General features: G+C 45.5%; 1 protein-coding gene across 3 annotated transcripts in view; it reads right to left on the bottom strand.

Moving 5' to 3' along the window:
• Nucleotides 1-23351, bottom strand: part of FUT8 (fucosyltransferase 8) — a 2643272-nt gene that overhangs the window by 1977596 nt on the left and 642325 nt on the right. For all 3 annotated transcript variants that reach the window (XM_044073921.1, XM_044073918.1, XM_044073919.1), the window contains exon 3: nt 8-58. The gene's annotated coding sequence lies outside the window, so the exon portion shown is untranslated. The remainder of the gene's footprint in view (nt 1-7; nt 59-23351) is intronic.

Here is a 23351-nt window from a genome sequence, read left to right as displayed (position 1 = left end):
AACTCACCCATCTGACTTTATTCCATTCATGTCCTGGGCATAAAAGATTCATAGTGTTCTGCAAAAAAAATAAATAAACAAAATAAAGCTACAGCTGTAAAACATGGAAAAATGTCTGAACTATACCAATATAATTAGCAAAACAGGGAAAAAAGCCATTATGAAGTGCTCACTCTGATGCATTATTTCTGGAATGCAGTTATGTACCATCACCTCACAGCAGTCAGCTCCATCTAGAGGGAGCAGCTCAAATGCCATGCAAACTGTGTAAACAAGTTGGACTGTAATACATAGGTCAGTAAGGGGAAAATCATAAGGCTGTGGACTGTAGCCAAAAACCACATTACAGGATTCACGTGCAATGGTGACAATGTTATGCACTGCAAGTACTACATTCCTGAGGTGCCACTGTTCCACTGAAACACTAAAGTGAGGTTAGGTAGGCTTAGCTCAAGCAGATGCAAAAACACCCCATGACACTTAAGAAAAAATAAATAAATAATGGAAAATTCTCTGGTGTTTAAATTATCCATAACCAGCATGAATGCCACCAGCACCTCACATCTCTCATGAAAACAGATCATACCTAATAGGTCTAAAATTAATATAAACAAATAACATTACTAAAATCCTGACTCTCCACAGTGAAGCCTTACAGCTTATATCATAAATTATTATACCACAAAACGTCTTTATAACTTATAATGGTAAATCATATGCAACTGCATTATAAAACAGAAAGTTCTGTGATTTCAAGTACTCTTCAACCCATTTTGTAATATGATTTACACACTAACTTGCTTCTGAGGATCTGTAGACAACTTGGTTAGTAGTGATAATGTGCACATTATAACACTCTGTCCGCAACATTTCCTTTAACCAATCAACTGAAAACAAAATACTCAGTTTCACACACCTAGACAGCCCTTACGGGTATCACTGTACCATCCCTTAACATGGGAACTGGTTGCAAACTGCCTCTAGATCAATTTTTCTACTAGGAGCTCCTCTACAAACTGCTATTTCTTAAGCATTTACTACAAATCTGGGATGTTACAAACTCACTTAAGATACCACATGGTCTGCAGCTGTTCAAACCACCCTTCAAATTAATCAACACTAAAAATGAATTCTTCCAAATTTTACCTGCCTGCTGGAACTCAATCCCAGACAACATTAAGCTAGCTGCCGATTTTAAATCCTTCATATCTTAATCTTAAAAAACATATTTTTGAGGACAGCTTATGCAAATGTTAACTATAATCCAGGCTAAACACCATGGTGTGCAGTGAAACAGCACTCTCATCCCTTTAGTCACTTTGACCTGGGCATTGCTTTTCTATGAAAATAGATAAATGCTTGAGGTATGACTAACTGCAAATCTTACTTTCGTTAAAAGTTTTGTATACCGCTTATAGGTTTGTAAAATGTTTTGTGAGAATGTACAACATACAAATATTACTTTAAGAATTCATAACGTGCTTGTACAGATAGTGCAAATATGTGCTTGTTCACTGTTTGTGTATACTGTCTTGCCATTCATTGCTGAATGGGTCCTTGGATGAGTCTTACTACCCAGTCAGTGAATGAAAATAAAGGCATATATGAATGCTTCACAAGAGTGTTGTAATTGAAGGGAAATGTCAGTTCTTTACTGCTTTCTGTCATTTACTACTACCGCCAATTACATTTTTCTTCTGTGCACTGAATGATGGTAAAATATTTCTGTATTTTTTTCTTTTTGCTTTCTTCCCTTTGTACACACTAGAGACTGTTGTTGAAATCGTTAAGTTTCATATCAGTCTTTCTCTCTAGTTAAAGCAACAAATAAATCAGTTACGTAACTGGAACAACCTTAACAGACCAAGCTCCTCTTGGATATGCCGGTGGTACCTTTCTGCCACCAGCTTCTTTAACCAGCCACTCCTGGCAGTATAATAGTCCTTTGATTCTGACTACGAAAAATTAGTTCAGGAATCTCATACTCATCTTGTCAATCCTTAAATAATTCAGTCCCTTTGCTACAGGATTACACATTCATCCACTTTCTAGCGACACCTGGCAGTACGTCATTCACCTGAATGTAACCATGAGAAACTGGACCTAGGTCTTCATACAAAGTCACCACTTATGCAGAACAAGCCCATCCTAAACAACATAGGCTCATATCATTAAGTCACTTTACTTCAACTAACATCAGTCTACACAGTACATACGTCAATTGTTTGCTGGTAATACACATTTTGCTTTAAACTTAAATTAAGTGTACTTGTGTTCTTTTAAAAGAGAACTCCAAAAGTATTTATAAACAGTTTTACCCTCAACAAAGGCTGAAAGGACGAGATTGCCCTATGTAACAAAGTGCACCCATGTTTCACAACAGCATATCATCAATAACAGCAGCAAAAGTCTAGATGATGGAAAAAAAATACCGCTCTACGTCTATTTGGTCTCCTTGGTTATCAGCAATGCTGACCATGAGTGCTAATATTCATTAAAACTATTAGTGTTATTATGACAAAAAAATGGTTGACAGGTCTTACCAGACAATTATGCCATTATTGGTAGGATGTGTGAGAGAAAAGTACAGTTGTGTACGCTTACCATAAATGTAGATGTTAGAGTGTATTCACGGTTGCAGTCATTACATTTGGGTTATCTGCTTGCAGGTACTGCATCGGTTGCTGTCCCTTCTTCCATGACGTCATGGGTATAAAACATGCAGCCAACGCATTTACATCAGTTTTTCTTGCCCCAGATATCAGGTGACCCCTAATGGGGAGCAATTAAATATAAATGTACAATGATATACCTCCAACAAAAAAGCAAATACACCAAAAAGGCTTTTAAGCATAGTAAAGGAAAGTAGAGGTATAGCCAAAAGAAGTTAGGGGGATGAAGTGAGGGTAACTAAGACTGCAACAGTGAATACACTCGAACATCTACATTTATAAGTGTACACAACTATACTATATTTTTCGTGTTTCACTGTTGCAGTCATTAAATTTGGGTAGATTCCCAAAACTATGTTGGGAGGAGGAATTTAGATAGCATTAGAAGCAGCTATAAGGCCCTGCAAGACTGCAGTGGCAAAGCCAGATCTGGATTTAGAGAAAATTGGCAAATGACAATGCTTGTTGAAAGGGTTTACTATTGAAATTGCGAACATCACTCGGTCAACTGTCGTATGGTCGAACGCATAAGGTCGGAAACACAGATGTCGAAGACTTTATAATCAATCGAGGAACGGTTTTAACATGGGTCGAGGTAGGTGTACAGTATTATTCCCTACTACAACCATCTTCCCTACCTCGACCCATGTTAAAACCGTTCCTCGATTGATTATAAAGTCTTCGACATCTGTGTTTCCGACCTTATGCGTTCGACCATACAACAGTCGACAGAGTGATGTTCGCAATTTCAATAGTAAACCTTGGTGAAAGTATGCACAGAACTCCAGGTAGCAGTTTCTACGGCATGTCTGGTAGGGAACGCATCTGAGAAAGGCTGTAGAGTTAGATGCAGCCCTGGTGGAGTGAGGTCTGATCCCCTAGGGGATAGGTTTTCCATGGTGCTTATAGCAGAAACAAATGCAATGGCCTATCCATTTAGAAATGGTTTGCTTTGAAATAGCCTTCCCCTCTGCCCCTGCAGCAAATGCCACCAGCAGTTGTTCAGATTTCCTTTGAGGTTTAGTCCTGTCCAAGTAGAATCTAAGTTGTCTGTGCACATCTAAGGAATGCAGTATCCGTTCCCCTTTGTTCTGTGGATTGGGAAAGAAGGTTGGCAAATGAATAGACTGCTTAAGATCCACACTGGATACCACCTTGGGCATGAAGAATGGATTGGTTCTGAGTGACACCCTGTCCACATGAAAGATGACGAAAGGTTGCACTGCCATAAGGGCCTGTAATTCAAATACCCTTCTAGCTGAAGTGATTGCTAAAAGGAAAGCTGTTTTCCAAGAAAGAAATTTTAAGTCTGCAGTAGCAGCTGGCTCGAAAGGCAGTAGAGTGAGTTTCTCATAAACAAAGTTAAGGTCCCAGGCTGGGGTTGGAGCTCTCCTGGGTGGTCTCAAATTTTTGGCCCTTCTGAGGAACTGCTTGAGCAGTGGATGAGAGAAGAGGTGAGGTTCTGTGCTATAATGAGCTGAAATGGCTGAGGCGTGGATTTCAATAGAGGAAAAAGACAGGTCCTTGTGAAGCATCTCAGTTAAGTATTGTAAAATCTGAGGTAAATTGGGCGCGGATGTGCTCATCCCTTGAAAGTGGTTCCAGGCACAGAATCTTTTTCATTTTTCAGCATAAGATTTTCTAGTACAAGGCTTCCTTGCCTCTAAAATGATATCCATCACATGTTTACTGCGGGATGGTAGAGGAGAGATTATGCAATTACCCAGGCTGCAAGGTTCAGTGTTAGAAGCAGAGGGTGCAGAATCTGGTTCTCCTGATGAGACAACAGGGAAGTAGTCTGAGGCATGTGCCATGGGGATAACCGTAACACACTGCACAAGAGGGGGTGTACCAGTGTTGGCTCGGCCAGTCTGGAGCAATCAAAATCATCCTTGGTTTGTCCTGTTTGATTTTTAGTAGTACTTTGGAAAGCAGAGGTAGTGGGGGAAAGGCATAGACTGACAGGTTTTTCCAGCGGAAGGACAGAGCATCCACTTTCCAGGCTTGCTTGTGGGGTGTCCTTGTGCAAAATTTGTCTAATTGGTAGTTCTGGGGACAGGCAAACAGGTCTATATCTGGGTTCCCCCATTTGCTTGTCAACATGTTGAAAATCCTTGTTTCCAGTTTCCACTTGTGTGGGTCCATAAGGTTTCTGCTTAGTCCGTCTGCCAGTGTATTTAATTTTCCTGGCAGGAATTGAGCTTGTAGGTGCACTTGGTAGCTCAAGGCGGTGTTCCACAATGTCATGGCTAGTCTGCAGAGGGGGTAAGAATGTGTACCCCCCCCTGCTTGTTTATGCACCGCATAACAGTGGTGTTGTCCGTCTTTAACATAAGTTGTCCTGGAAGAATGTGGTCCTTGAAGGCTGTCAGTGCATTCTGTACAGCTAACATTTCTTTTTGATTGATATGCAGGTGCATTTGACTTGGGTTCCATTTGCCCTGAATGCACTTCCCTGCCAGGTGAGCCCCCATGCATAGTCTGATGTGTTTGTTGTCAGGGTTTGGGCAGCAGGGGTGGTGTGAAAGGTAGTCCCTTGTTTTGGTGGCAGGCCTCTGCCCACCAAAGGAATTCTAGGCGTAGGCAAGGTATGATAGGAATCACTGCTTCTAGATCCTGAGAATGTTGACACCATAGGCTTTTTAGAAACCACTGTAGTTTCCTCATATGCAGTCTTGCATATGGAATTAGAAGAATGCAGGAGGCTATGAATCCCAAGGATTGCTGTATTTGTCTTGCAGATAGCAGGGTTTTTGTGGCCACTTGTCTGAAGTAAGTTGTCAAATGAATTTGTTGATCTGGCGTGAGATAAGCCATCTGGGAAGTTGTATTCAAGCTTGCTCCCAGGAATATAACTTGTTGACAGGGTACCAGGTGTGATTTATTTTCGTTTATGGTGTACCCCAGACAAGTTAGAACCCTTTGTACAAAGGCCAGATGATTCAAAAGTATGTCCTGGCTTTCTGCCTGAATTAGACAATCATCCAGGTATGGGTATATTTGAATATTTCTTTGCCTGCAAAATGCAAAAACTGGAGCTAGGCACTTTGTGAATACCCTGGGTGCAGTAGATAAGCTAAAGGGCAGTGCAGAGAACTGATGGTGCGTGTAGCCTGCTTTGAAGCGTAGGTATCTTCTACAAGATTCCCTGATTGGGATGTGCAGGTATGCTGCTTTTAAATCTAGTGTTGCCAACCAGGCAAGTTTACCTAGCATAGGAAGTAACTGGTGAAGAGTCAGCATCTTGAATTCTGGAATTTCCAAAAAGGTGTTTAGAGTAGACAGGTCCAGGATAGGACACCATCAATTGTCTTTTCTGGGTATCAAGAAACGTCTCGAGTAAAAACCTTGTCCCTTTTCCTCTTCCGGTACCAGTTGAATAGCCCCCATGCTTAAGAGAGAGTACTTGTTTTTGGGCCTCTGCCCAATGATTTGGGGGTAGATCCAGCCACCCGCTTGGTGTTGGCAACGTGTGGAAGTGAAATCTGTATCCCTGGGACACTATATTTAAAACCCATTTGTCCTGGGTAATGAGTTCCCAGTTCTTTGCATGAAGAGCAATCTTTCCCCCCAAAGGGGCAGTCAGTTGATTAATGCTTGGAAATTTTAAACAGAAGTCATTGAGACAGTTTACCATGGGGGGGGGTGTCTTATTACTCCCAGATTTGGAAGTGGAGGCCCCCCACTGCTTAGTCCTGTGCGTTCCCTGGGACTGAAACCTGGGGCTTTTGCTGTATCTGGGTTTGGCTTGAGAAGACCTGGAAGGAGCTGGAAAGGACAAATTCTTAGAGGGCCAGTGCCTACTAAATCTAGGAGACTGAACTTGTAGGAAATCTTTAACAGTTTGCATAGATTTAGCTTTATCTTCCATCTTTTTCAGGACTTCCTCAGCCTTGTTGCCAAACAGGTGGTCCTGATTTAAGGGAGCATCCAACAATTTAGCTTTAACATGATCAGGCAAGGATTGTTCCTTTAGCCAAGCATGCCTTCTGAGCACAGACCCAATAACAGTAGCCCTGCAAGAGACCGCTAATGAATCAAAACCACATTGCAAAGTAGATTTTCCAACTTGTTCAGCAGAATGCATTAAATCCTGTAATTCTTTATTTTCCACAAAGTCAGGAATCATCATTTTCTATTTAAGCAATCCAATAAGCTGTTGCTGATACTTTAACATATGAAACTGACAGTTTAAAGCCCTAATGGCCAAGGTTGCAGAAGTGTAAACTTTCTTACCCCATCTATCCAGCGCCCTGGAGTCTCTATCAGAAGGGGTAAGATTTTTAGCAGTAGAAGCCTTAATGCCCTTGGGCCCCTGTGAAATAGTCTCTGCATCCACAATAGGATTTTTAAAATGGAACTTGTGTGACACAGGAACCCCGTAGAATCTGTCAGGTTTTCTGGGAGCAGGAGGCAAGGAATCAGGGGCCAAACTAGATTCTGAAAAAGCATCATCAACAATGTCTAGTACAGGAGGAATAGCTAAAGGCCTATGCTGCGGTAGGAGTAAGAAATCCCTAAGCCTCTTTTTTGAATCAGAAAAATCCTGGCTTTCCCAGTGGAAATGCTCCCTTAGAGTATGCAAGATTTCCCCAAAAGAAAAATCCTCTGGAGGGGAAGCAGAGGGAATTGAGTCCTCTGCATCATAATCCTCATAAGCAGATAAGGGCAAATCCAGATCATCAGAAGAAAAAGAAAAAACAGAATTCTGGTCAGAAGATTCATAAACAACTTCAGTCCTAAGCCTCTTAGAAAGGGGGGGTTGGCTACCCCTGATTAGAGCTATTAAATCTTCAGCCATTCTTATTTGTTTTTTAGGCATAGAGGCCTGAGCATGTGGCCTGGGCGTCGTTTTTTTTTAAGCATGGTTCGAGATTTAGGCCTAAGTGAAGAAGGAGGCGTCAATTTAATATACATGTCCGTAGGCCTGAATACCCACTCAGAAGCTGGTACCTGCACAGCGGCTCCGGACCCATCCAAGGTAGAGACATCCGCGGGTTTCATAGTTGAAGCATCTCGCGGCATACCGGACTCTGAATGGGTCTCAATAGAGGCGAATCAGAAGTAGCAGGTATCAGGGGCTCTGAAAGCGCCTCACTGAGTACCGGCGAACTGGCGACTGGCTTAGAAGCGTTGTCGACAGTTTTGGATGGCGGCGGCCTGTCTCTGTCTTTCTTTGCGTTTTTTTGGAATCCCGGTAGTCGGATGGCTAACAGACGACATTTCTGGATAATTAAATCAAGAACCAAAATATTTAGAGGCGAAAATAAACTGACGACAGATAGTGCGCTGATTAAATAAAGCACAAAACCGACAGCAAGGTATGTCGTGGTCAGGGCCTGGGCAAGGAATATAGTATGAATGAAAATCTTTATGAGGTATTTGCTTTCCACAAGTAATGCAATTATTAACTTTTACTGACATCGGTAAGGAGCAAGAAAAAGTTCCCCCCCAAGGGGTAATTAGCTTTAGTTGAAGATTTCGTTTCCGAAACTCGAAAACGAAAATTTCAGGAGTCGGCCGACCGGCACTTGCGTACTACTTCTGCTTCGGGCACCGCACGGCAAGAAAGACTGATGGAATGGTGTCGGCTGCATGTTTAATACCCATGATGACTTGACATCATGGAAGAAGGGGCAGCAACTGACGCAGGACCCAAGACTTTGTTAATCAGGCCGACTGAGGGCTACCTGCAAACAGATAACCCAAATGTAATGACTGCAACAGTGAAACACGAAGTACAGTTTTGTACCTACCATAAATGTAGATGTCCGATAGGTATGCATCTGCAGTCATCACATATGGGTTGTCCTGCCTCAGGCAGCCCTTCGGTCGGCCGGATTCCAAAGTCTGGGTCTGGCCTCGGCTGATGTCGCACTTTCCCCGACGTCAGAGCGTCTGGGGTATAAAAGCAACAGCCGATGCCATTTTCCTCAGTTTTTCTTGCCCCAGATGCCAGGTGCCCTCTAAGGAAGGCTAAAATTTGGAGAGATGCATTTTAAAAACAAATCCAAACATGCACAGTACTATAAAAACAAATACACCATAATAGATTCCCCCAGCTAGCTATAAGAGGGGTAAGTACCCACGAAATACCACTATAAAAGGGGTAAGCACCCAAAAAAAATACCACAGAGGGGAAGGAGGGAGGGTAAACCTGACTGCAGATGCATACCTATCGGACATCTACATTTATGGTAGGTACAAAACTGTACTATGTCCTTCAAGGATGCATCTGCAGTCATCACATATGGGTAGAATACCATAGCCAATCTGGGGGTGGAGGTACTAAGTAAAGGATGGTGTAGCTAAAATACCCTGCAGGACTGCCGTAGCAAAGCCTGCTCTGGATCTGGAATATAAAGGTAAACTGTAATGCTTGGCAAATGTATGCACGGAGCTCCATGTAGCAGCTTCTAAAATGTCTTTGGTAGCCACCCCTCTTAGGAAGGCTGTGGAGGTGGCTGTGGCTCTCGTGGAATGAGGTCTAATGTTAGCTGGTACAGTTTTTCCATGAAAGGAGTAACAAAAACGAATGCAATTTCCTATCCATTTTGAAATTGTCTGTTTGGAAATTGCTTTCCCTTGCGCTCCAGCAGCATATGCTACAAACAACTGGTCAGATTTTCTGTAATTTTTAGTTATGTCCAAGTAGAAGCGTAACTGTCTCTGTATGTCCAGGGTGTGCAGAAGCTTCTCCCCTTTATTTTGTGGATGTGGGAAGAAGGTAGGCAAGTGAATAGCTTGGTTCAAAGATACCCTGGATACCACCTTTGGCATAAATGTAGGATTGGTTCTCAAAGAAACTCTGTCCTGATGAAAAATAAGAAATGGCTGTACGGCCATTAGAGCTTGTAACTCAGATACTCTTCTTGCTGAGGTTATGGCCAGAAGGAAGGCAGTTTTCCAAGACAGAAACTATAGATCTGCAGATGCTGCTGGTTCAAAGGGAGGAAGTATTAGTTTTTCCAACACGAAGTTAAGGTCCCAAGTAGGTAGAGTTGGTTTCCTTGGAGGATTGATGTTTTTGATTCCTCTTAGAAACTGTCTCAGGAGAGGATGAGAGAAGACAGGTGGATCAACATTGTATTCTGCTGAAATTGCTGAAGCATGTATCTTAATGGAAGAGTAAGACAGGCCGTTGTGGAACAATTCTGCCAAATATTCCAGTATATGTGCCATGTTCATCACTGTCGCATCTAGGCCCTTTGTTGTGTTCCAAATGTGAAATATTTTCCATTTTGCTGAATATGCCTTCCTTGTGGAAGGCCGGCGAGCTTCCATAATAATATCCTTCACTCTCTGGGATAGCTTATCCTGAGGAGGAGTCAAGGTATTTTCCAGGCAGTTAGTTGCAAGGTTTTCAGGTTGGAATGCAGAGTCTTGAAATTGTGCTGTGTCAGTAGAAGTGGCCAAAGAGGGAGAGGCCATGGTTTCGTATGTGACATGCTCTTTAACAGTGGGTACCAGTGCTGTCTTGGCCAGTTTGGAGCTATCAGAATCACTCTGGGCTGCTCTGTTCTGATCTTCAGTAAGACCTTGGTCATTAATGGGAGAGGTGGAAAAGCATACACTGTTAGAGCTTTCCAGCTGAAAGAGAGAGCGTCCACTTTCCATGCTTGTGGGTGGTATGTCCTTGAGCAGAATTTCTTCAGTTGATTGTGGGGGGAGGCGAACAGATCTATTTCCGGCCTTCCCCATGATTGTGTTATGAGTAAGAAGATGTCTGGGTGCAGCATCCATTCGTGTGCATCCATGATATTTCTGCTTAAGCTGTCTGCCAGTATATTGTCTTCCCCTGGCACAAACTGGGACTGCAGCTGTATATTGAGTTTCAAGGAAAGTTCCCATAGATTCATTGCCAGTCTGCAAAGAGGGTAGGAATGGGTGCCTCCTTGCTTGTTTATGTACCACATAACTGTGGTGTTGTCTGTCCTTATGAGTAGGTGGCCTTGATGAAGAAAAAGTTTGAAGGCCTCAATTGCATGTATCACTGCCAGCATTTCCTTTTGGTTTATGTGCATGCGTAGCTCCCTTTGTGACCATAGCCCTTGGATACATCTGCCTTCCATGTGTGCTCCCCAACCTTGGTCTGAAGCGTCCATAGTGATGGTTTGGTTGGCTCTTGGCTTGCTGAAGGGCAACCCACTGTTCGACTGGCAGGCTTGAGCCCACCACAGAAATTCCTTTTGGAGGCATGGAATGAGTGGGATAAACGTTTCTAAACTGTGACTGTGCTGAGCCCATAAACTCCTTAGGTACCATTGTAATTTTCTCATATGCAGCCTTGATTGTGGAATCAGAAGAATGCAAGATGCCATGTAACACAGGGCCTGCAGGATTTTCCTTGCAGTCAGCTGAGTTTTTCTTGTCAGATTCTTGAAGTAATCCGGTAGTTGTTTCTGTTTTTCTTCTGTGAGAAAGGCCATTTGGGTGGTTGTGTCTAGATCCGCACCCAGAAAAGTTATTCTTTGGGATGGAACAAGTCTTGATTTGTGGATGTTGACTGTATATCCCAAGGCCTGCAGTAGGTGGATGGCATAATCCAAGTCCTTTAACAGAGTTTGCTGGCTGTCTGCTTGTATAAGGCAGTCGTCCAGATATGGGTAAATTTGAATCCCCTGAAGTCTGCAGTGTGCAATTACTGATGCCAGGCATTTCGTGAATACTCTGGGCGCAGTAGATAAGCCAAAGGGCAATGATGAGAATTGATAATGCTCTGACCCTGCAAGAAATCTGAGGTGTCTTCTGCAACTTTGTCTGATAGGGACATGCAGGTATGCCTCCTTGAGGTCTAGAGTCACCAGCCAAGACCCCTTGCCCAGCATGGGAAGGAGTTGCTGTAGAGTCAGCATTTTGAATTTTGGCACAATGAGGTAAGTATTCAGAGCGGACAAGTCGAGAATAGGCCTCCATTGATTTTCTTTTCTTGGAACAAGGAATAATCTGGAGTAAAATCCTTGGCCTTGTTCTGAAAGAGGAACCTTTTCTATAGCTTTCATTTGCATTAAGTTGGAAATTTGTTTCAAAGCCTCTGCCCTCTGATTTGGTGGCAGGTCTGGCATGCCTTTTCTTTTTGGCAATGTGTGGAAATGGAACCTGTATCCTTTGTCTATTATTTGCAGTGTCCATGTGTCCCTTGTAATGCTGTGCCAATTTTTTGAAAATAAAGAAAGCTTTCCGCCCAAAGGTGCTTCTAATTGAGCCCTGGTCGACGGAGTCAAAACAAAGTCATTGAGTCTGTCCTGGTGTAGTATTTGTAGTTCCTGCACTACCTCTCTGGTTGGGAGGCTGCCATTGACGGCCTCTGTAGGAGCCTCTAGCTTGCCCTCTACCTCTGGCATGCCTATTCCTGCCTCTCTGAGATCTGAGTCTGGAAAGGACCAATTCTTAGTAGGCCAATTTCTGCTGAATCTCGGTGGTTGGACTTGCAGAAAATCTTTGACTGTTTGCACAGATTTTGCCTTTTCTTCAAATTTCTTTAAGAACTCTTGAGCCGTGGAACCAAATAATTTTTGCTTTTCCATAGGAGCATCCAAAAGCTTAGCTTTAACATGGTCTGGCAGAGATTGTTCCTTCAGCCAGGCATGCCTACGTATGACTGCACCTGTCATAGCTGACCTACATGAAGCTTCCAATGCATCATAACCACACTGCAAGAAATGGTTACTAACCTGCTGGAAGTTATGTACCAGATCCTGAAGGGATTTGCGATCAAGGGGTTCAGATGAAGACAGTTTCTTATGCAACTCATCTAACAAATACTCTTGGTACTGTATCATATGAAATTGACAATTTAATGCCCTCATGGAAAGAGTTGCAGAAGTACACACTTTTTTACCCCATCTCTCTAAAGCTCTGGACTCCCTTTCAGAGGGTAGAGGATTTCTAGCAGTGGCAGCTGCAACCCCTTTTGGGCCCTGGGAAATAGTCTCTGGATCAGCAGAGTGGGCCTTGTACAGGTGAAGATGCGAGTCCGGGACCCTGTAGTACCTATCAGGTTTGGCAGGAGCCGGAGGGAGAGAGTCAGGGGTTGTACTAGCATCAGAGTACACATCATCAATGACATTCAAAACAGGAGGTATAGCTAAAGGCCTATGCTGAGGTAAATGTAAAAAGGTCCTTAATCTCTTTCTAGAATCAGAGAATTCCTGACCCTGCCATTGAAAATGTTCTCTCAGAGTGTAATGTCTCTCCAAAAGAAAACTCTTCAGGAGGGGAGGCCGAGGGAATAGATTCTTCAGCATCAGAATCCTCGTAGGCCGAATAAGCCTCCTCCTGGTGGTCTGACAGAGTAGAGCCATCAAAGGACTCATCTGAGGAGTGGGGGTCAGAGGGCTCAACCCTGGGCCTTTTGTCTGGAGGTTGTTGCGAGCCCCTGTCCGGATGAGGTTGAGAACCTCTAATTAAGGAGATAAGATCCTCTGCTAAGCTAAGAATCTGTGAGCCAGTAGAGGGTCTCTGAGAGGTAACCTTGGGAGGCAAAGCTTTAGAAAGTTTAGCAGCTTTAGCCCTGGAGAAAGCCTTAATGGACATGGATGCAGGAGGCCTGGCTGCACCACGTGCGGGAGTAGATTTGTTTAAAGGAATGGTGTCGGAAGGTTCCTGGACACCAGTTTCAGTAGGTAATTCAATAACCGACTCAGCCGGGGCCTCCGGGGCCGAGGCAGTCGGTTGCGCGGTTTCGGTAATCGGAAGTACCAAGGACTCTGTTTCAGTCGAGACCGAGACACTCGCGGTAGGCCTGACCGTGGTTTCAGCCGAAATCGCGGCCCGCGTGTGTCGGTCCTTGTCCTTCAGTTTCTTAACTAAATGCGAAGTCGGAGTCTCCGACGGCATCTTGTAAGCAAAACTAGCCCCAAAGAATTCCTCTGCAAACTCCGACCGACGTCTAAGAGTTCGTCGGTTGAAGGAAGCACAGGCTGAACAGGCCGAGATGTCGTGGTCTGGGCCTAGGCAGTGGAGGCAGTAAGAGTGGAAATCCTTATGAGGTATTTGTTCCCACAAGTTAAACAATTATTAACTTTATCTGACATCGGCTGAGGCAAGAAAGAGTCCCCAACGGGGTACTTAGCTTTTTCGAAGTCTTCGGTAGCTGAATCACAGGAGCTGGCCGACGGGCACTTGCAAACTGCTTCTGCTTTGGGCACCACGCGGCAAGAAAGACTGGGGAAAATGGCGTCGGCTGATGCTTTTATACCCCAGACGCTCTGACGTCGGGGAAAGTGCGACATCAGCCGAGGCCAGACCCAGACTTTGGAATCCGGCCGACCGAAGGGCTGCCTGAGGCAGGACAACCCATATGTGATGACTGCAGATGCATCCTTGAAGGACATCATCTAGATCAGATGGTGCAAGTATAAAACATGATTCAGATAGGTGCCCTCATAGTGGAGGGGATGAAGTGAGAATGTGATAGTAAATAGGAAGACATAGGTGAATGATGGTATTTGTTCAGAGTCAGAACGCGATTTGGACATAACTCTTGATGCAGTCAAGCAACTCATCTTACATATGAAGATGGAAATGCATAAAAAAGAAGTTATGTACTCACCATAACGTTCCATCTGAGTAGGTAACTTCATTTGTCTGCAACCTGTGGGTATCGGATCAGTCCTCGGATCCGAGCCGGCAGCTTTCCAAGCTAAAAGATCCGAGCTCTCAGCTCCTCCCCCTTATCCTTACCCATATTGCCCAGCCACCTCCCTCCAGTCCTCAGATCGAGTTTGCTTAACAAGACTACGACCCTCGAAAGAGGAACACTAACCTAATGCAAGACCAGGTGAAACCCTGCATCATGGAATAGCCACAAAACAGGTTAGGGGGAAGGAGGGGGGGGGGGGGGGTCGGTTGCAGACAAATGAAGTTAAGTTACCTACTCAGATGGAACATTATGGTGAGTACATAACTTCTTTATCTGAAGTAGTTAACGTCATTTGATCAGCAACCTGTGGGACAGAGTCCCCAGCTACCTAAATCCTTGGGCGGACCTCAAGGAAGGATATTACGGAGTACTGCAGAGCCAAATGATGCCCTACTCCTGGATATCAGATCCAACTTATAATGAGAAATGAAGGTATGAGAAGAGGACCAAGTAACCAAGTAGCTGCTGAGCAGATGTCGTCTAGAGGTACTCTCGACCAGAATGCTGCAGAAGTAGCCATAGACCTGGTAGAATGGGCATGGAATCCCAAGGGTTCAGGCTGTCCGGAGGCTAAATAAGCATGCCCGATGCATTGGGATAACCATCTGGCCAAGGTAACTTTCGTAATAGGCTTATCCATAGATGGTTTAGCGAAAGAAACAAAAAGTTGATCTGATTTCCTAGTAGTAGCCGTCCTGTGCAAGTAAAAACGCAATTGTCTGTGCACATCCAATACGTGCAATCTGTATTCCCCTTTGTTCTGAATGTTGGGGAAAAACACAGGCAAATTAATGGATTGGTTGATATTGGATTCAGAGGCTACCTTAGGCAAGAAAGTAGGGTTATTCCTGAGAAACACACTGTCCTTATGGAAGACCAGATACGGGGGTTTCATGCAAAGGGCTTGAAGCTCAGATACTCTCCTGGCTGAAGTAATTGCAATCAGGAAGGCCGTTTTCCAAGATAAAAATTTTAACTCAACCGAAGCAGCCGGTTCAAAGGGTGGGCCAGTCAAGGCCTGAAGAGCCAAGGTTAAGTCCCAAAGTGGAACCGCATTTTTGACAGGAGGTTTCAACAGAAAAGTGCCCTTCAAAAAGGTTTTCCATATCTTAGCGGACACTAAGGGGCCAAGGTTATCCCAAATGTGGAAATGGGAAATAGCTGCCATTTAGACTGACTGTAGAAGCACTAGCTCCTTGGTAAAAGATATGGGACAAGAATTCAAGAACCATTAGGATGGGAGCAGTAAAAGGATCTAAATCTCTATTTTTGGCCCAGATGGAAAAAAAAATGCTTCCATTTACTTCTGTAGATCTTTCTAGTAGAAGTTTTATGCGCCGCTACCAGAACAGATTATATGGGAGACGAGATACCGGGAGTCCTTGTGATTAGTGGAACTGGATCAACCAAGCCGTGAGCTTGAGGTCGCCCAGGTTTGGGGGCTGTAATCCCGCAGGATGAGAGATCAGATCCGGAATGGGACTGAATGAATAAGATCCAAGGAGGAACTACACTGGGACTGAATGAATAAGATCCAAGGAGGAACTACACTGGGACTGAATGAATAAGATCCAAGGAGGAACTACACTGTGAGACCGCAGGTAAGGGAACCAGATCTGGCGAGGCCAGAATGGGGCTCTGAGGATTTTGTCATCAGTGGAAGAGGAGGATAAGCATACAGGAGACCGGGGGGCCAAGCATGCACCAGGGCGTCTCTGGGGCTCGCCCCTGTTGGGGGAATCAGAGCGAAAAACTCGCTGCATTTTGTGTTTGAAGGAGAAGCAAATAGATCGCAGCAAGGTTGACCCCATCTGAGGAAGATTTGATTACCTACTGATGGGTTTAGAGACCACTCGTAAGGTGTGAGGATTGAGCGACTCAGCTTGTCCACTAAAATGTTGGACCGACCGACCGGGAATGCGCATTGCTATCAGAAAGCGGTTGGTGGAAATCGCCCATTCCCAAACTCTCATAGCCTCTCGACAAAGAGGGTAAGATCTGGTGCCTCCCTGTTTGTTGATATACCAGACTACTGCCATGTTGTCTGTCTAAATTGCAATAGTCCCCAGAGGAAGAAGGTCTTGAAGGGCTTGCAACGCTAGAAGCACCGCCCTCATCTCCAGGACACTGATATGCAGAACAGTCTCTAAGGGAGTCCACGTGCCTTGGACGGTTCTGCCCATAGAATCCCCCCCCCCAAGGCGAGAAGCGCCCGTGGTCAGCGTGGTTTGGGGCTGAGGCATAACAAATGGTCTCCCCTCCTGCAGCTCTCGGGAATGGAGCCACCAAAGAAGGGAGTTCCTGCAAACCCTGCTCAGGGGAATTGGGTGGAGTAGGCGAGACCATTGAGCCTGAAGAGTCCATTATAGAACTCTCATATTCAATCTTGTTAAAGGTGACAGGCTTACGGCTGCTGCCATGGAGCACAAGGCTCTCGGGACCAACTCTGCAGGTGGGGCTGGAGACTGCAGGAGTGCCATTACATGTAGTGACAAGTTGTGCAACCTGTCCATTGTTAGAAAGGCTTTGGCTTGGCGCATATTTATCCTGGCCCCTATAAAATCCAGAACTTGCACAGGATGAAGAGACGACTTCTGAAAATTTATAGTAATGCCTAGATGCTGGGCCATGGCTAGGGAGTAATCCCTGGCGGAGCAAAGCAGATGCATGGTGGCGGTGGTGAGGAGCCAATCCAGGTATGGAAAAACCTGAATTCCCTGAAGTCTCAGGTGGGCTGCTACAACTGCCATGACCTTGGTGAACACCCTGGGGGCTGTGGTGAGGCCGAATGGGAGAAACCCGAACTGAAAGTGACTGGCTCCTAGCCGAAAGCGGAGAAACCTCCTGGACTGTCTTGTCCATGAGAATATGGTAGTACGCATCTTTGAGGTCTATGGAGCACATCCAGTCGTTCTCCTGTAAGAGAGAGAGAATAGACTGCAGAGTGACCATCCGGAATTTCTCTTTGGCAATGAACAGGTTTAGAGATGACAGGTCCAGAATTGGCCTTAAGTCCCCCGTCTTTTTTGGCAGTAAAAAGAACCTGGAGTAATTGCCTAATCCGGACTGCTCTGGCAGGACGTGCTGGATGGCCTGTTTTTCTAGCAACTTCGAAATTTCTGAAGCCGCCCCCTCCCTTTGATCGGGTGGGACATCGGGAAGGCGCTTCATTAGAGAGGGAAGATGCAGAAAGGGAATAGTGTAACCTCTGAATATTATTCGGAGCACCCAACGATCTGTAGTAATGGACTCCCAACTTTGTAGGTGCTCCAAAAAACGTCCCCCGACTGCCTCCAGAGAGAGACAGCTGGGCAAGCCCTCAGAGGTGCTGCGCGGGTCTGTCTGAGAAAGGCTCTCTGGACCCGAAATTCTTCGCCCCCCCCCCCCCTCTGCCTCTGGGCCGGCGTCCACCTTGTCCTCCTCTGCCTCCGAAGAACGACGTGTCAGGAGCGGTACGGGACTGATGGGACTTCCGGAACCACATCTTCTTCTGTCCTCTCTGGTTCCTTGAGAAGGACCTTTGAGGATTAGAGAAGCGGATCCAGATGGCAGACAGCGTCTTCCAGTCTTTCTCGCTCTGGAGCAGCGTGTCACGGATGGTTTTGCCGAATAGCATAGAACCGTCAAAGGGAGCATTCGCGAAGGGCGCCCTGAAGGGTTCCGCAAAGTCACAAAGGCGAAGCCAGGTGTGGCGCCATAAGGCGACCCCTGCTCCGCTAGCTCTAGCTGCTCCCTCCATGGCATGGGAGAGGAGCCGCATGACTTTAGAGTGGCCATGCGAGCAGAGAAGGTCCGTTTGTCCTCGGCCACCATGGACTCTAGGGGAGCTCCAGCGTATTCCTTTATCAAGTCCCGTTGGAGCCTGATGACATTTGCCAAGTAATTCAGCGCCCTTATGGAAAAGGTAGCTGAAGCAAACATCCGCTTTCCAATACGTTCCATCGTCCGAGATTCCTTATCAGGAGGATGGGCCGAACTTTCCTGTGCTAGTTCTTTCTTAGTGGCAGCCGCCACCACCATGGCATCTACTGGGGACCCTTTATTCCATGCCTGTCTGTCAGAAGGGGGACTGAGTATTTTGTCTGGTCTTTTAGGGATTGGCTCCGCGGTGTCCGGCTCCTTCCAAGCCCTGGTAGTAATCAAGTCTACCAGGGGGTCAGCCAGGGGGGACACCCAAGAGGTAGACGGGCCTGCGTCAAACACCTCCAGAAACACAGACTCATCGGAGAAAGGTTTTTGGGCAGACCACCCCCCTCTGATACGTAGCATTTCCGTAATGTCTCCAAAGGAGACGTCTTCAGGGGGTGACCTTGGGGAACCTTCCCCTTCCTCTAAGTTCGTGTCCTCCGTGAGGGACTCAGGGGAGTCCTTGTGCCTCCTTTTGCACTTTCATTTGTGAGGCACCTCCTCGGAGGGACTGTCCAAGGAGGGCTCACCAACGGGGTTCCTGTTCCCCTACGGGAACGAACTGGAGCGCCGACGGAGGCTGTCCCTGGGGCCGGGCGATGGAAGATAGGCTCAAATGCACGGGAGTGACTGGTGGATCTGTAGCCCAGACCAGGGACCTGGAACTTCTCGACAGAACCCTCTCCACTACGTCAAAAGCCGAGGGCGATCCACTCTCCCCTGGCTCCGAGAGCAGCCCCCTCTGCTCCGACGCAAGGACCGGTGTCGGAGCCGATGCGATCGGACCCGAAAGGGGAGTGTGCTCTGACCAAAACAGAGCCGAAGACACACTCACCCCTGCGGATCCGAAGCTCGGCTCTCGGCCCCGAGAGCTCAGATCCGACATGCTCGAGGGTACTGTCGGCGTCGAAGTAGCCACCACTGTCGGCGCCGACTCCCCAGGTCCGAGATGGCTCGGATCCAAAGACTCCGAAACCCGATAGCAAATCGGAGAAGGAGCAATTGGGGCAAATAAAGGGGCAGAGCTCCCCCCCGGAGGGGGGGGGGCAGGAGCACCCCCATCTGCATCTGGCCCTGCAAGAATCGACGCATCATCCGGTCCAAATCGGCGTCAGACATGCTTCTGGTGGACCACGAAGAGGTCACCGAAGCGGACCAGGGAGGAGACCTAGAGGGAGACCGGTACTCTTCCTGTGGGGAAAAGCGGAGGGAACGGAGCCGAGAGGGTGGAGATCCGGAGACCCTCCTGGGAGGGCTAACTACCTTAGCTGGCGAAGCAGAGAGATGAGACTCTGCCCGCCTCTTATGGCTTTTATGCCGCTCCTTGTCCTTGTGCCTCTTCTCTCTGGAAGAAGAGTCCCCCTCTCCCTGAGACACAGAGGAAGGCTGAGTCCCAGTCAGGGGAGGGGGAACTGAAGGCAGGACAGCCGCAGCCGCGGCTGGTGCCTTAGAGGAAGAGGAGGAAGAAGAATCCGTGGGCAAAAGCCCAGCCAGGATTAACTTATTCCTCCTATCCCTCACAGCCTGGGGGTTGAAGGCCGCACACACTTAGCAGCTGGAAGACAAGTGGGCTACCCCTAGGCAGAGAACGCACTGAGTGTGGCCATCCGCTGGGGACAACTTATAGCCACACTCGGTGCATTTTGAAAAAATGGCCTTAGGCCCTTCAGCCATCGCACGACCACACACACACACACACACACACACACACACACACACACACACACACACACACACACACACACACACACACACACACACAGTAAAGTGGAGGGAAAAATTAAATTTAAACAATAAATTTACCACAAGAAAACCGAAAAAAAGTATATAGACAGAAACTAAGGGCCTACTACACTCGCTCAACACACAAAAATCTTAGAAAAAGTTATAAAAGGTTTTTTAAAACTCTCACCCAACGCCGAGAGCTCGTCGCTAGAAGCTATCAGTAGCTGCGGCAAATGAGATCTGAGGACTGGATGGAGGTGGCAGGACATTATGGGTAAGGGGGAGGAGCTGAGAGCTCGGATCTTTTAGCTTGGAAAGCTGCCGAGGACGGATCCGATACCCACAGGTTGCTGATCAAATGAAGTTAACTACTTCAGATCAAATGTTTTTACACTATCAGTAGTGTGAACAGATAGATCGTGTTTCTCATGCATGCTAAAGTTATGGGGAATGGGAAGGTAGGATGATTATGTATCTGGTATGGTAAACTTGACAATGACGTCACCACTGATGAAGGAATGACCTAGAAAAAGGGTGGATAAAAAAAGAAAAAAAAAAAATCAGGCAATGCTGCTGACCTTTCTGATGCTAGCAGTTAAAGCACCAGTATGTTGTGCAGCTACTTTCACAGGTAAGGTCAAACTGATAATGGTGGAAACCAATTAAATGAGACTTATATGAGTAAAAGAGAGAAAGATATCGATGAGGAACAAGTGAATATCTTAATTTTTGTATGCTGGAGTGATCATCAGGTGGTAGGTCTTCTAAAACAATGTTATTAAGATAATGGAAAGAATATACCTGGGGAAGCTGGATGGGGTATATGCATCATGGGCTGCACATCAGAGCAGGAATGCCTAAAACTGAGTGCCCATGGTTGATGAGGTTTGTCACTGTGCATGATGTTTCCATGCCACTGACTATATTAGTCATTGCCTACTTATCTTCTGTTCTCAATGGGGGCTATGTAATATTCCTTACTGCTATAGGCCCACTCACAGATCAACTATTTGCACACCTTTGTAAAATGTATGGAATGGCAGCCCACTGCCCATTTTTTAATGGAAAATGTGTTTCCTTACATGCAAAAGCTGTTTTTTTACATCCCACTAGAGTTGCGCAAATGAACAGCAAATGTACTGGGACTAAAGATAACTCTCTGTGTGTGCCTGCAACATAAAATAAACATGTGTATCCTGTAGTTCTGTTATCCTCTTTTGGGGATCATTATTTCTACTCTCTAAAGTAAATGGCCTTCCAGCATCCTGTCAGCTTTTTGTGACTGCCATTCAGTCCAAGATACTTCAAACACACACACACACATGTATATATATATATATATATATATATATATATATATATATATATATATATATACACATACAGATACATACATATATACATATATGGCACTACATAATCTCGAAAGTTTGAAATACCGAATTTCAAAATCTCAAGACCATGTAGCCAAAACCCCTAAATACCGAAAGACCAGAAGCGTGAAATTCAAAATACCAAACGTACAACACACATACACAACCCCCCCCCCCCACAATCAAACACATCATCCTACACTACAGATAAGGGGGGCAAGCTCCCCTGCACCCCCACACCCCCCTACTTAAATATACTAACTCCATGATCGCACAGACACACAAGATAAACTCATACCCATACTGTCTACAGTCCCTCACACGCAAACATCGCAGTCAAAACACACACTGACACACACTAAATCCTCTAACCAACACACTTGCACATAGATACTTACTGGAACTTCCACGTATCCATCAACCGCAACACCAGACCCGCTACTTCAATATCTCCGAACATCAGTATTTTTAATTTTGCACTTCTGGTCTTTCGGTATTTAGGGGTTTCGGCTACATGGTCTCGAGATTTTTAAATTCGATATTTCAAACTTTCGAGATTATGTAGTGAACCCATATATATATATATATATATATATATATATATATATATAAAATCATCTGCAGTTTGCACATTCTATAGAGGTAATGAGAGGACCCACACAAAATCTGAGGAAAGGCAGGTGGGCAAGGTGCAAACAGCTACAGGGTCCTAGGATGACTTTGGAACATCAGCTGATGCAGGGCTTACATCTCTGAACATTATGAATATGAACAAATGGCTTTATAGTCACAGGAGAAAAGTACTGAACTGAGCCCACTGTGATGACAAAGGAGACCAACAGTGGACTGAAGGGACCTGTTAGGATATCCACTTCTACCACAGCAGCTGGCATACTACAACAGGCGACTGCTACAACAAATAATGTCTTTTTTCTTGCAGCTATCAGCTTTTTCACAGCAGCCTCAGACATTTTTTTTTATTTTTCCTGGTAGCCTACCCAAACTACTGCATCAAACTGTTATCTATATACAATGGAAACCCTTTGAGATGATGTTGTTAGTCCGAATAGCCAGCCGGACCTTGAGAATCCCAATGTCTGGGTAACCAAAGTCTAATAAATAACCAAATACAGGAGGTAAAGTACAGTTTTGTACCTACCACAAATGTAGATGTCCGAACTGGATAGCATCTGCAGTCATAACAACTGGGTTGTCCTGTCGTCAGGCAGCCCTTCGGTCGGCCGGATTCCAAAGTCTGGGTCCGGCTTCGGCTGATGTCGCACTTCACCCGACGTCATCTCTGCTGGCCTTCGGGTATAAAGGCATCAGCCGACGCCATTTTCCTCAGTGTTTCTTGCCCCAGATGCCAGTTGCCCTCTTGGAAGGCTAAATTTTGGATAAATGCCAATGTTTCCAAAAAGATAGAAGGCAAACACAAAAAATAAGCATGTATGTACATACATACAAACAAATACACCATAAGAGACTCCCCCTCCCCAGCTAGGTATTAGGAGGATAAATACCCTAGGAGTACCACAGAGGGGAAGGAGGGAGGGTAATCCTGACTGCAGATGCTATCCAGTTCGGACATCTACATTTATGGTAGGTACAAAACTGTACTATGTCCTTCATGGATTGCATCTGCAGTCATAACAACTGGGTAGAATACCATAGCCAACTAGGGGAGGAGGATGATAAAATTATGGTGTGGTTAGGATCCCTTGCAATACAGCAGTGGCAAACCCTGCTCGGGATCTAGAATATAGAGGTAAATTATAATGCTTGGCAAATGTATGCACGGAGGTCCAAGTAGCCGCCTCAATAATGTCCTTGGTTGCCACTCCTCGTAAGAAAGCTGTGGTAGTGGCTGTAGCCCTTGTAGAATGAGGCCTTATGTTCTGTGGAATTGGTTTTCCATGGAAGGAGTAACAAAATCTTATGCAATTTCCTATCCATTTGGAGATTGTCTGTTTGGAAATTGCTTTTCCTTCCCTCCCTGTTGCATAGGCTACCAAAAGCTGGTCAGTTTTT

Source organism: Protopterus annectens, chromosome 6.part0 (assembly GCF_019279795.1).
Source record: "Protopterus annectens isolate FY-2018-M chromosome 6.part0, PAN1.0, whole genome shotgun sequence".
Taxonomy (NCBI): Eukaryota; Metazoa; Chordata; order Ceratodontiformes; family Protopteridae; genus Protopterus; species Protopterus annectens.
The sequence above is the reverse complement of the archived record's forward strand: the minus strand, read 5'-3'. Positions and strand labels throughout refer to the sequence as shown.